This window comes from Xiphophorus couchianus, chromosome 22, assembly GCF_001444195.1.
Source record: "Xiphophorus couchianus chromosome 22, X_couchianus-1.0, whole genome shotgun sequence".
Taxonomy (NCBI): domain Eukaryota; kingdom Metazoa; phylum Chordata; class Actinopteri; order Cyprinodontiformes; family Poeciliidae; genus Xiphophorus; species Xiphophorus couchianus.
The window spans coordinates 22242190-22254624 of NC_040249.1; positions in this window are offsets into that span (position 1 = coordinate 22242190).

The window sequence follows — 12435 nt, forward strand, 5'->3', positions numbered from 1 at the left end:
GTGCGCCTCAGCAGAACCGTTTCTGCTCAGCTTGTCTTTCATATTTCCTTAAATAGTTTGTGCAGCTTGTTGGAAGGTTCTATTTTTGGTTTTACGTACATAGCAACGAGTCCAAACAGTTTTTACAATGCCATGTAATATTGAAAATGAGTAATTCAAGAGGTAAATCTAAAATTCTTTAGATTAATATTTATGGCTAGTGAAAAAAAAATCTGTTTCTCAAACAACGTGAGCATACAGAAGCATTCAGCTTCTATGCACCACAAATCTGGAACAAACTTCCGGAAAATGGTAAAGCATCTGAAACCCTGAGATCCTTTAAATCTAGACTAAAAACCCACCTGGTAAGAGTTGCTTTTGCACCATAATTAATTAAACACTGACCAACATTTTGATGAGGAAATACGTGGAAAAATCTAAAGCACTTTAAACTGCCGTGTTGCTGAAATGTGATACACAAATAAAATTTGATTGATAAGTCATTTTAAACTTTCATTCTTATGGCCTATCCATTTAGAAGACTGGAAACTTTATATTTGCCCCCTAGATCATTGTCTTTAGCACTTTTCCAAAGTTTGGGTATTAAGGGATTCATAGAGCGTGGGGTAGATTTATTACAGAGCAAAACTTTTTAAAAGTTTATTTCTGTTGATTTTGATGACTGGCTTTGAGCGCATGAAAATCTTAAAGTTGAGTTCTTCAGTTATTTGGGGCTGGGAGGTCAGACAGCCCCAGGGCAGCTGTGGCTACTATCCAGTAGCTTGCCACCATCAGCGTGTGAAAATGTGTGAAAGCCAGTGAAGCACTTTGGGGTCCTCTGGACTTGATAAAAATACCATTTACAGGTCAAAATGTATTCATATACATTAAGTTCTTTACTATAATGTGTATTGACAAGTGATTTTATGAAAAACAAATATTTTCTAAAGTGGGTTTAAAATTTTCCCAGATTCAAGATGATGCAAATATCTTTACCATTAGGAGTAGCTAGAAGAAATAAGAAGTACTTACAATGCAATAGAGTATTTTTTTGTAATACTTGTCTGTATTATCAGGTTTTTACTTTCATTTTTTTATTCACATTACAGATCAAATACTTGCTCAGGGGATTCTGTGGAAAGGCTTTTAATTGAAAAAGATGAGGCAGCCTTGCTGAGCAGCTTGTATGTGACACAGGTTATATTTTTGAGAGCTACTCCAAACGGCCGGGAGTGAACCGAAGCTGTGAGCCATATTTTACAACAGACCATTTCAATATGGAGCGCAGATCATTTCATTCAAAACGTTGAGCTTGGTGGTTCAAATGAATAGCGCCTCTAAATGATGACTCAAACATGTTCATGTTTTACTGTCATAAAGCATGTGAATTCTTGAACTGGTTTCAGAACATCAAATCTCCTGTTTGTCTAGAAATGGTATCAGACATTTCACGGGTATGTGTTTATAACTAAAAATCTGAAACATTTTAGTTTTAATTTTTCAGTCATGAATAGAAAAAACGGAAATGCTCATCTCTTCCTTTATGCCACGTATTGCCTTTAAATGTTTAACTGCAGCAAAACTATATTATACATCTATTGTTTTTGGAGGGGACAAAAGTAATCACTCACCTTCCAAATCTCAGCAATACACAGCATTACATGAATTATTAACAGCACAACTTCACTGATCTTACAAACAAGAAAAAGGTACATAAGTTAAAATTTATTGTGGATTTTCACTCATTTCCTCTGGCTCAAAATAAATCATTTTGGTTAACATATATCCATACACACCCACCTTTTGTAGCTGTCAACAAATATTTATTATTTGACCATTCTTCTCGGTTTGAATCGCTGTCCTGTTAAAACATCCAGCTGTGTTTAAGTTTCAACCATTAACTTGTTAAACTAAGGAGAATCCAAAGACTTAAAGGAAAGTCATTCATTATTCCATCCACTCTATGCAATGTGTCAGAACCTGTGACAGGTAAAACTTTCACAGCATGGCATTCCCGCTAACACCTTTAGCTGCAAGTACAGCGATTTTTAGGCTTAAAAGTGGCTTTTCCAGACATTCTTCTCTTCACTTTGACCAAGTAGCTCAATCTTTGTTTTGTCAAACCATAAAACGATTCTCCAGCAGACATTTCTCTGCCCTATGTAGGCAACTGCAAATTTCAGTCGAGGTTGAAGGTGTTTATCTTGGAGCAGGGGCGTCTTATTGTTTGTCCCAGATTATGAAGTCATAATCTGGGTTCACTGCAGATTAGCCATGAGATGCTTTTCTGGTTTAAAGTAAACTTAGGTTTTAAAAAGTTGTGGTTTCAATTCCACAAATTTTTTTCACTATACCTCCCAGGTTAAAGTCATTTTTAAGTACGACAGAAAAAATGCTAGAAAGATTGGCAATTCATTAATTCTAAGATGAGCGCCATTTTTTGTTTAGTGAATTTCTTAATACTATGTCATAAAGCCATTCAACCAAAGTATAAAAAATGTTAACATTTAAATAGAAGGATGTTAAAAGAGTGGCAGTAAACTTCTGACTGAACTGTTATAGTTTATCAGCATAAAAAGTTTTTAAAATTAGCATAAAGGCTACATTTGATGAGATGTCAGCCCCATAACCTAGTGAGGAAATGAACTCAGATGTCTAATAGTCAAACGGTGGGTCATGAGAATACTTCATTATGTTGATGCTGATGATGTTGTTAAAGAGCTGCATGAAGATATCATTCCAGCCACTGACATAGACTGTGACTCAAGACATTTCCACATACATCAAACCATGCTTCCTGTCTCTACAGAATGTTTCATTATAGATGCCATGGGAATCTAACAGAGGAAATGTGCTGTGACCAGGAATGTGCTGAATGTGCTGGGAGGAAATGTGATAATATAGTATAGTTGCTTTTCTGCAGTATAATCATCATTATCGTTATAGACAACATTAATGTGGACCCAATCCATACCAGGAAAAGGCTACAGTCTTTATTACCTGCATTTTTCCTCTAATTTCTTCTTTTTATTCTGTAATATTGGGAAATGACCAGAGCTCTCCCACAATTAACACTAAAACTCAATGTTTTGCGAGGGCTTCAAACCCTTCAAATGTTTCACATTTATGTCTTGTTAAAAACACAAATGTAGATGAAAATTATCACCATTTTAGATGACAAACCAACAAACGTATTTATGGAGTGGAGACAAAAAAGATGGAGGATTTTATAGATATAACTTTTAAAGGTGTGGTGTGCATTTGTACACATCATCTCTGAATCAGTGATTCAATGACCCACCTTTTGGGGTGTGCTTCAAACACATCTAGAGATTTAAAAATAAATAAAAAAGGTTTGAAATATGTGAAAAATATCTCAAATTCAGACAGGTGCACGTTGAATGTCTGTGAAAATTAAATTTTAAGTTTGGCCACAGACTCCATCTTAGGTCTGAACTTTAATTGGGTCATTTTACAACATCCATGCACCCAACTCTTCTTTGTGTATATTTGCTGATCCTTGCTGAGTCTCAGGGGGGCTGGTGTCTGTCTCCAGTAGTCATTGGACACAAATCCATGGCACATTTTAAAACATGAATATTCTCCAATCTGAACCATAACATTCTAATGTAGACTGTATATTTTGAGCCACTGTCTTGCTGGAAACTGAACTTGAGCAGGTGTCACTGGGTTTCATGCACGGTTGAATTATTATCACTGATACATGTTGGTCTCTTCTGATCAGATCTGATCTTCTGATCTCTTTTTCACATGTCTGCTAGATCTCCTACAACCCCTACCATACAAAACCAACCCAAACTATACAAAACCAAACCATACCAAGCCTATCCAAACCATACCAACTTTACAAGAGGCTTCTTAAAGGGTTCTTTTTTTCAGGCCATCAGATTTATGGAGTATGCTACTAATAAGTCCTGCATCAAACTGATGTTCCCACCTGAGCTGTGGATTTCAGCAGCTCCTAAAGTTACCTTGGGTCTTCTGACTGCTGCTGAAATCAACGGTGGAATGAAATAATTATTCACAGTGTGTTTACTTATATCCAATAGTTTATTAAACCATTTACAGGATTATTATTACTTATATGGGTTTGTTTTCTGCTAAGACTGTCTGCGTCTCTTGCAGACAGAAACTGCAGCTCTCTACAGGACACAGAAAAAGGCCAAACCACAGGCCCAATTGCTCCTTTTTAGGTCTTCAAGCTTCTTGCTGCCAGAGAACAGACTAAGAATAAATAATTGTCACACTTTGACAGCCCCATCTGTCCTGTGCATGTATACTAAAACATCATGAGCAGGCAAACAGAAAAGAGGAAGTAACTGTTCTTAATTATAGATCCACCCTGTAAGCTGTCTTGACTTTATTCCATTCCATCTTTGTACATGTGTTAATTTTGGGTATGTGTTTAACGCCCTCTGATATGTTCCTTTTTGGGGTGTATAAACCCTCTGAACTCACGATGTCGAGTTCAGAGTTTGTATGACAGTCTAACTGAATGCAATCTCTCCGCCTCAGCTAAGGTGTTTTATGTTTCAATAAAGCTGTTTGTTCTTGTATTTGTATCCTGGTCGCACAGGTTTTCCCACTTATCACAACACTCTCCTTGCCCGGGCTGTCAGTCTAGGTTGTTGGACATATTTTGTGAGTAGGTTTGCATTTTAGTCATACTCTCTCCAAAGATGGACTGAACTGTACTCTGGGACATGCTCAAAGTTTGGGATATTGTCTAAACAGTTGGTGAAACGTAAAACCGCTTTAATCCTCTTCAGGACTTTCTCCCTGCTTGTCTACTGTGTTCTTTGGTCTTCATGATGCCGTTTGTTCTCTATGCTTGCCTAACAAACTTCTGAGGCCTTCACAGAAGAAATGTATTTATGCTGAGTTTAAATTATATACAGGTATGTACTGGTTCAGGGACATCTGAAAGCATTTGTTTGCTGTATTTTAGTTAGAGGGAATCAGAGTAAAAATAATCTTAAAGCCATGTGTCATTTTACTTCCGTGGTTGTGATTTTAGGTAAAAAATAAAGTAATCTTTGTGCAGGAGAAGAGTGAGAAGCTTAACAATTTGCATAAGTGTGTAACACTAAAAAACAGCGATTTTCAAGCTGGTGGGGTATAATATCTGAAAGAAGACAAAGAAAGGGTCAGATATGCCTGGGAGCAACATCCCCCATTCATAATGGAAGTGTACAGTGTGTGTGTCTAACATCCCCATCGACTGGGCTACCTACAGGAGGCTGTCTCATAATTCTGGCTGATATACCTAAAATGAGAACCAATGAGAGGGCAAGTGAAGGGCATATTTATTTTTGCTCAGTGTGGGTTTGTGGAAGGACAGACGGAAAGGGATCATATTTGATGGCTTAAAAAGGAATGGTGTGTTATGACAAAATATGGCAGCTGGCTGTAGATATTTACTCTGGGACACTGAATAACTCAGCCCAGCCAGCAGCACTGACATGACATGAAAATGTGACTAAATGAAGAAAGCTGTATCTCTAATTGAGCACAAAAGAGGACTTTAAAATGATAGGGTAACAGTTTGAGGAGTGAAAATAGAAATTCTGTCCTTCTAGATATAAGAGAGCACTGTGTCTCGATTAAAAAAGGGAAATGTTTAAAAATGGAAAATCTGAAACCCTAAGGGCTTCTCTGCATACTTTGAGGAGTGCTAGGGTGTAAGAGATAGAAAAACTTGCAGGCTGTACTGTGGCAGTGTGCAGATGCATTTGATAATTTATCGGGTGTCTGAGCGGAGCAGAAGTGATAACCTAAAGCCCAAAGCAAGCAAAACACTTTCATTCACAATGGTTGCAGCAGAAAAGGAATTTAAGGTGCAGAATCAAAGGGTAGACTCTTTCAGGTTCATTTATTACTGTTCACCTTCCCTCAAATAATAACAGTTTAAATATGCAGCTTAAATTATCAATAATTTGAAGCACACTGTGTCACCTTTGTCTTAATTTTACTCATATTTCAGTTTTGTTTTAACCCAGGGACGATGGGTCACATGCGATGTTCACCACACAAATTGAGTCAGTGTATTCTTTGAGACTGTTGTTTTTAATGTGAACGGCGTTTGTCAGTCTTTTTCTGTGGCACATCCACAGAGTTGCATCAATGCTGTTCACACTTGTCCCATTGTGGCCCGGAAAAGACTCCCACTGATTAATTTTTTATTGAGCAGACAAAGCTGAGCGTTGTTTCATGGTTCCCCAGAGAGTTGCATCAGCGAGTACTGACACCATCCTATCAGGGGGCAAAAGCAAGCTCCATGTCTTTATAGCGAGAAGTTTTTCTGTTTTTAAATTCCTCCTATCCGGGGGCTTTGCTTTACATGCACGCTGACTGAGATTTCGCTTTCAGAAAAGGTGACGGGTTTTTTTTCGTTCAGAGTATTTCATTGTCTGTCTGGTGCCAGTTTGATGTGACTAAAGGGAAACAAATTTTGATGAAATGTAAAAAGGAAGTGAATTTTCCATCGTTAATTTTGAGTTCTGTTCATAAAAATCTGTGAATACTGAACCGTGAATAGGTGGAGATCCAATTTAATCTGAACACTCTGGCTTATTCCCAGTAGATACATGCACACATGTTTAATTTATCATTTGGTGTGTAAGTCTATACACTGCAGAGAAAAAGGTGCTGTCAGTTTTTTACATTGCTGTGGAGGAATTTTGGCCTTAAGATTTTTGCTTGGTAATCCAACCGTGTTGGTGATCTCTACACTTGTTTTTTTTCATCTCTTTGGGTTTAATCTAAACTTTCATAAGCCCACATAAAAACCTGCATTTGTTGACCATTCAGATGTGAACCTCCTGGTTTGTCTTGGATTATTTTCTTGCTGCATTATCTAAACATACTTGATAGTTGGACATTCTCCCTGAAACCTTTCTGTTCAAGAGCAGAATTAATATTTCTACCATTTACAGATCCTTTGGATTCTTAAGTAAAGCAACCAGAGACCATGAAACTACCACCATAATGTTTGACTGTAAGCATGTTTAGGGTCAACAGTGAAAATTTTGGAGTCGCTTTTGTTGCCCAACTGGCTTCTCCTGGGAAGACTACAATGTGTGCAAATTTTTGTCGATATTCCACTAATTTTGAAAAAACACGATTCTACAATTGTGATGTTTCTGTTAAATAAGAAAGGCAATTAAAATCACACATGAATTAGTATGGTCATGTAATAAGTCATTAAAAAACATGCTGCACTACTTCCTGTTGTCTTCTTCATCTTTTCCACCAGTTGTAACGTCCGGTTGTTGATCTCATGACTTGTGTTGTATTGCTGTGATTTGATTAAGTGAATTTATTTGTAGTAATTCCAATATGCAAAATTATATTGTTATGGAAACGCAGCTGGTGTCTTCAAGAAATATTACATGGATTATCAACCATTAATCCTCAAATTGGAAAGATGTTTCATGTAATTTTATCAGATTAGTGCAAAGAAATGTTGACTTGTGACTGTGGATGTCAGAACGAACCATTAACAGATCATAAGTCCCAGAAAGAGGCCAGCCTCTTTAGACAGAAGCTAAAATATTTAATGAGCCAGATGCATTGACCAAAAACAATGTTTTCAAGCTACTCCAGCCAGTTTACATCTGCACCTGGGAAGACACAAAAATGTCTAACTATGCTTAGTTCAAATCTTGATGTTTTTCTTATTAGTAACAATGAAATTGTCCTGCCTAAATCCAAGATAAAAAGCAAAAACTAAATATTCACAAAACTAATGAAAAGTGGTGTTAAGTTGGAGACACTTACCTCAATGTCTCAGGAACTTTTAGCTACTTTTTGCAGGAAGCTTCCTCTCACTTCATTTTGTTAAGGTGGAGTCATAGTCTGATCCCTGAAGAAAGTTATGTGGCTCTTTGATTCCCTGTTCTTTCTGCTGCAGTAGTTTACCTGGCAAAATACTGAGTGGTTTTGATTCTGTTCATTTCCTGTGGGTTTCCATTCCACACCTGCAATGCATTTTGTCATTATCCTCCAGTATGTATAGCTACACTCATCAGCCACTATATTAGGTACGCCTTGCTGGCACTGGGTTGGACTTCCTTTCATCTGCAGTACAGCCTCAGCTTCTCATTTGACCAAGATATAAAAAACATGAATCAGAAATGTTGGTCATTAGTGAAATGACAGCAACATATAAGGAAGGCAGAGGTAGATCTGTTCACTTTAATAGTTTATTCTGACCACTTTACTTTAGAAACAAAGACCTGAAGGCAGATGATAGTACACACTGTATATATCGTAAATAACTAAATGTGTGCTATTATCTGCTGTTGTTTTGTAATATTTATAGCGAAACTGCGATAATGAAGGACATGACCTTTCAAGAAAAGTCTTTATAAGACATAAAGTCAATACTGCGGCGAATTTACTGTGATTGTTTGGGGCTAATTAGTGAGTATGAGAAAACGTTGTGAGCAAAAGCCACCACCTGGCGTGAGGTGACTTAATCACCATGGTGACAGAGGAAGGAGGTTGCAATATCCCACACTGACATTGCAATGAAATATGCTATCTGCCTGACCAACAGTGTGGAGAGCTGTCACCACCCACTCAACTTTTCAGATTCAAAAGTCTGAATGAAAAGGCAGACAAACACGTCTCTATGACCAACCAAATGAATGAGCATCAGAAGGCTGAGCTTTAAACGCCGACAGATGAAAAGTAGACATGTTATTTATCAAGCATCTTCAAATCAGTTAATCATAAATGTCCGCCCATTTTGTTCACGGAAACAATATCGGAATACACCCATCAGGCAAACATTATGACAAGTGACAGGTGAAGTGTGCAACACTAAGTGTCTCTTCATTACTGCACCTGTTGGTGGGTGTAATATATTTGGTGGCAACTGAACATTTTGAGCTCAAAATCGATGTCTTAGAAGTGGGATGGGAAACCAAGGACTTGAGTGAGTCTGTTAGAGCCAGAGTGTGTGGGCTTGATGACGGGGTCAGAGCAGAGTGGGGTGTTCCCAGGCAGCACTGATCAGTATCTAACAAGTGGTCCAAACAAAGAGCAGCAGTGAAACCATGACAGGTATCTGCAGTCCGATCCAACAGATGAGCAAAGTAAATGTGTTTAATCAATTATTTCTGTGAGGTAACAGTTCTTGGCAGTAAGTCTTATACTGTTAGAAATCCTGTTTGTTCACCCATAAATGTTTCCTCATTTAACGTAAACTGAAAATGCATTTTTGGGATAATCAGCAAAGTATTCAGGTCGTACCCATGAAAAATGTGTCAAATCCGGTCTGCCTTTTCTAGTATTGACTCTTTTTTGGTTCAGTTTATTTGATTGGATGATTGAATTTTGAAGAAACAAGACACCAGTTTTGTCCCGCACTGTAGTGGCCAAGATGACCCCAGGATAAATGACAGAGTTTGCTTGTCGGTGGTTGAAGAACCTCATCTCAATATCGCTCTACATCAAAATCCTCTTAAATGAAAACAAAGCTTGTTTCACCAACGAGGGAGATGCTAACCCATACCACCAAAAGATGTTTGGTTTTGACAGAGAGCATTTGGCTAGCTTTCCATTAGCTCAGCCCGCATATACTCAGCTGTGATTTTCAACCAAGAAATGCATTTTCCTTACAATTTTGGAATAAATTCAAGTGAAAAATGGGTTTGTTGCCAAGAAGAGTTAGACAAAATAATTAACAAAACCACATTTCCTGACCTGTTGCATTCAGTTTATATGACAATATTCATTTACTTGATATGTAGCAAATGCTTTTCACCCTTGAAAATGTAAGCATTAAAATTCCCTTTTCTCACCATCATGTTTTTGGTTTTGTTAAGGAAAATATTTAAAGTCCCTCGAAAGAAATAAATGAATTTGCTTCAACTTAAATCTTGGTAAAAGTCTTGTTTAGCACACGACAATGCTAAGCTAGGATAATCTCTATCCGAGTTAACTGATAAATAAAAATATTGCATAATATTACAGTTATTCAAACAAAAAATAACTGACATCAAAACTACTAGTATTATTTGAAAGATAAAACTATGCTACATGCTAACATATTTTAGTTCATCAGCAGATAGAATGCTGGGTTAAATTAAATTCAAAGGTTAATTCAGAAATGACTTGCCCCTGTTTTTTTTATTATTTCACATTAATGCTGAAAGTATAACTAAGAAGTTAACATTTTAATGCTTCCAAGTATGTCAGATATGTACCATGACGCTAATAAATTATGAGAAATAGAATAAAACATGCATTTGTGGCAGCAAAAGAAAATGTTTGTGTTTTGAATGTTTCATACTAACACAGTGGTGTGTGTGTGTGTGTTCTTTAAATGACTCACTTTTTGTCTGATAGAAATCTCCTCCAAGCTGTTACTTCCCCTCTGTGTCCTGCACAGAGAAATATACTGAAGGAACAGCAGAGTTAATGTGTCGCAGGTGATGTGGAAAAGTTATAATTGTGCATTTGTTCACACGTCCACAGCTACTGCCTGTGAATCCCTCAGTGATAATATAGCGTCTGCACTTTCAAATTTCAGAAAAATTCTGTTTCATATTTTATCATCAATTATGTGTCAGAGATGCTACGCTAACTGGCTTACAGAAGATTCAGAAAATAATTGTTTCTTGAGGAGCAGCTTTGGAACACAACTTCAGTGAACAAAGAAATGTATCATTAAATTGTCATGAGCAATCTGAAACAAAGCATTTGATCACTGAACCTGTAGCCACCGTTAGACCAATGTATTGCCTTTATAGACGTGACAAAGCCGAGATATTTTCTTAATTTTCATTGAGAACTTCCATCTGCAGAAGTCTGTTTCATACAACCCTGAACAAAAGCTAATTTTAAGCTAAAGAGGAGTTGAAGGGAGTGTGATGTTTGCTAAATGTGAGCAAATCTGACAAGACTACAGCAAATGTCTCATTCCTGATCGATTAGTATTCTGAAAAGTAGATCAATCTAGACAGTAGGGCAAAAATATGTTTAAAGAGCACTGCTTCATCGTAAAGGTATTCTCATTTCCCAAAAAATTTATGTGAAAGGCAAACCTGAGAGGATTCATTCAGCAAGTGATTCTGCTTTTGCTCTGTTTAGTTCCCAGTTATGCAGCAAATACACCTAGTTTTTCAAGTTAACAAAATGAGATCTTCTTAGGCCTGTTTCACTGCTACTGTTTACAAAACTAACAGATCAATAACAAACAACAGAAAAGAATAAGTTAACCAAAAGAATAAGTTCACTTGAAACACGTGAGATGTATAGGATTTCTTAAAAAGAAAGGTGATCTAGTGCATTATGGATCTCTGAGTTCTACTTTAATACAATTTCAGGTTAGACATGTATAATACAAAGATCATACATTGCATGCAAAGGTGATGTTATCTTTTGCAGATAGGTAAGAGTGTAGATCAAGATAAACCAAACACGTAAGAGGATGAAAGGTGTTATTACATGAATAAAAACCTGCCGATTTAATGCAATGCTTGGAATGGAAATGAAAGTATAGATGACTGTAGATACATGCGTGGGCGCTAGTGTGTTGGCGTATATTGTTTACATAGTCTGCAACTGTTTTATGCAGAGCTTCTGAATATTTAATGGTATGTAAAGAGGATTTTTTAATGTAAATCTGCTGTGTGTGCATATTTATTTGCTTTTAAGGCTTCGCAAAAAGCAGTACTGATGGCTCACAGAGGATTCAATAAATTTCTGATTATGCAAAGAATCTACTTTTGCAAATGGACTACAAGTACGTTTATCACTCATCTTTCTGGGGATTTAATCCATTCTTTGGCCAATAATTTAAGAGCCTAATACACACAATACTGCAAAAGCAAGCAAACAGAGCAGCAGTTTGGAGTATTTCTGATAAAGGTGAATCTCAATCAACTGGAATGTAATATTTAAGTAACTTACATTCATATATATATATATATATATATATATATATATATATATCGCTTACCTGTAAAGGAACATAAAAATTTAGCCTACAAAGTTACAATATGACTTTACAAAATATTGTTGGAAAATTATTTTCAAGCAAAAGTTTTATGGTCCTGTTATAGTGTGCAAGCACATGGAGAGGCCTGCTACAAACAATCACTATTATCCGGATATGTGTGCAATGTTCTGCTTTCATCGGGGAAGAAAACAATGAAAAAATGGATGGTGCAACATGAACTGACTGCTACAGATAGACATTTTTATTAAACACTGAGAGTAGTGGGAGAATTATACCAGAAAATGCATATTAAATTTTATCTTAAGTGAGTAAAGTACCTAAAGTATGAACATTTTTACAACCCCCTGGTTAGGTTAGACTCTCTCTATGATTATGTTTCTCTAGAAGATGATCTACATGTTAAAAAGAAGAAAAACAAAAGATGGAGACAACATGAAACATTTGTTGAGCTTTTCCTCTTCTAA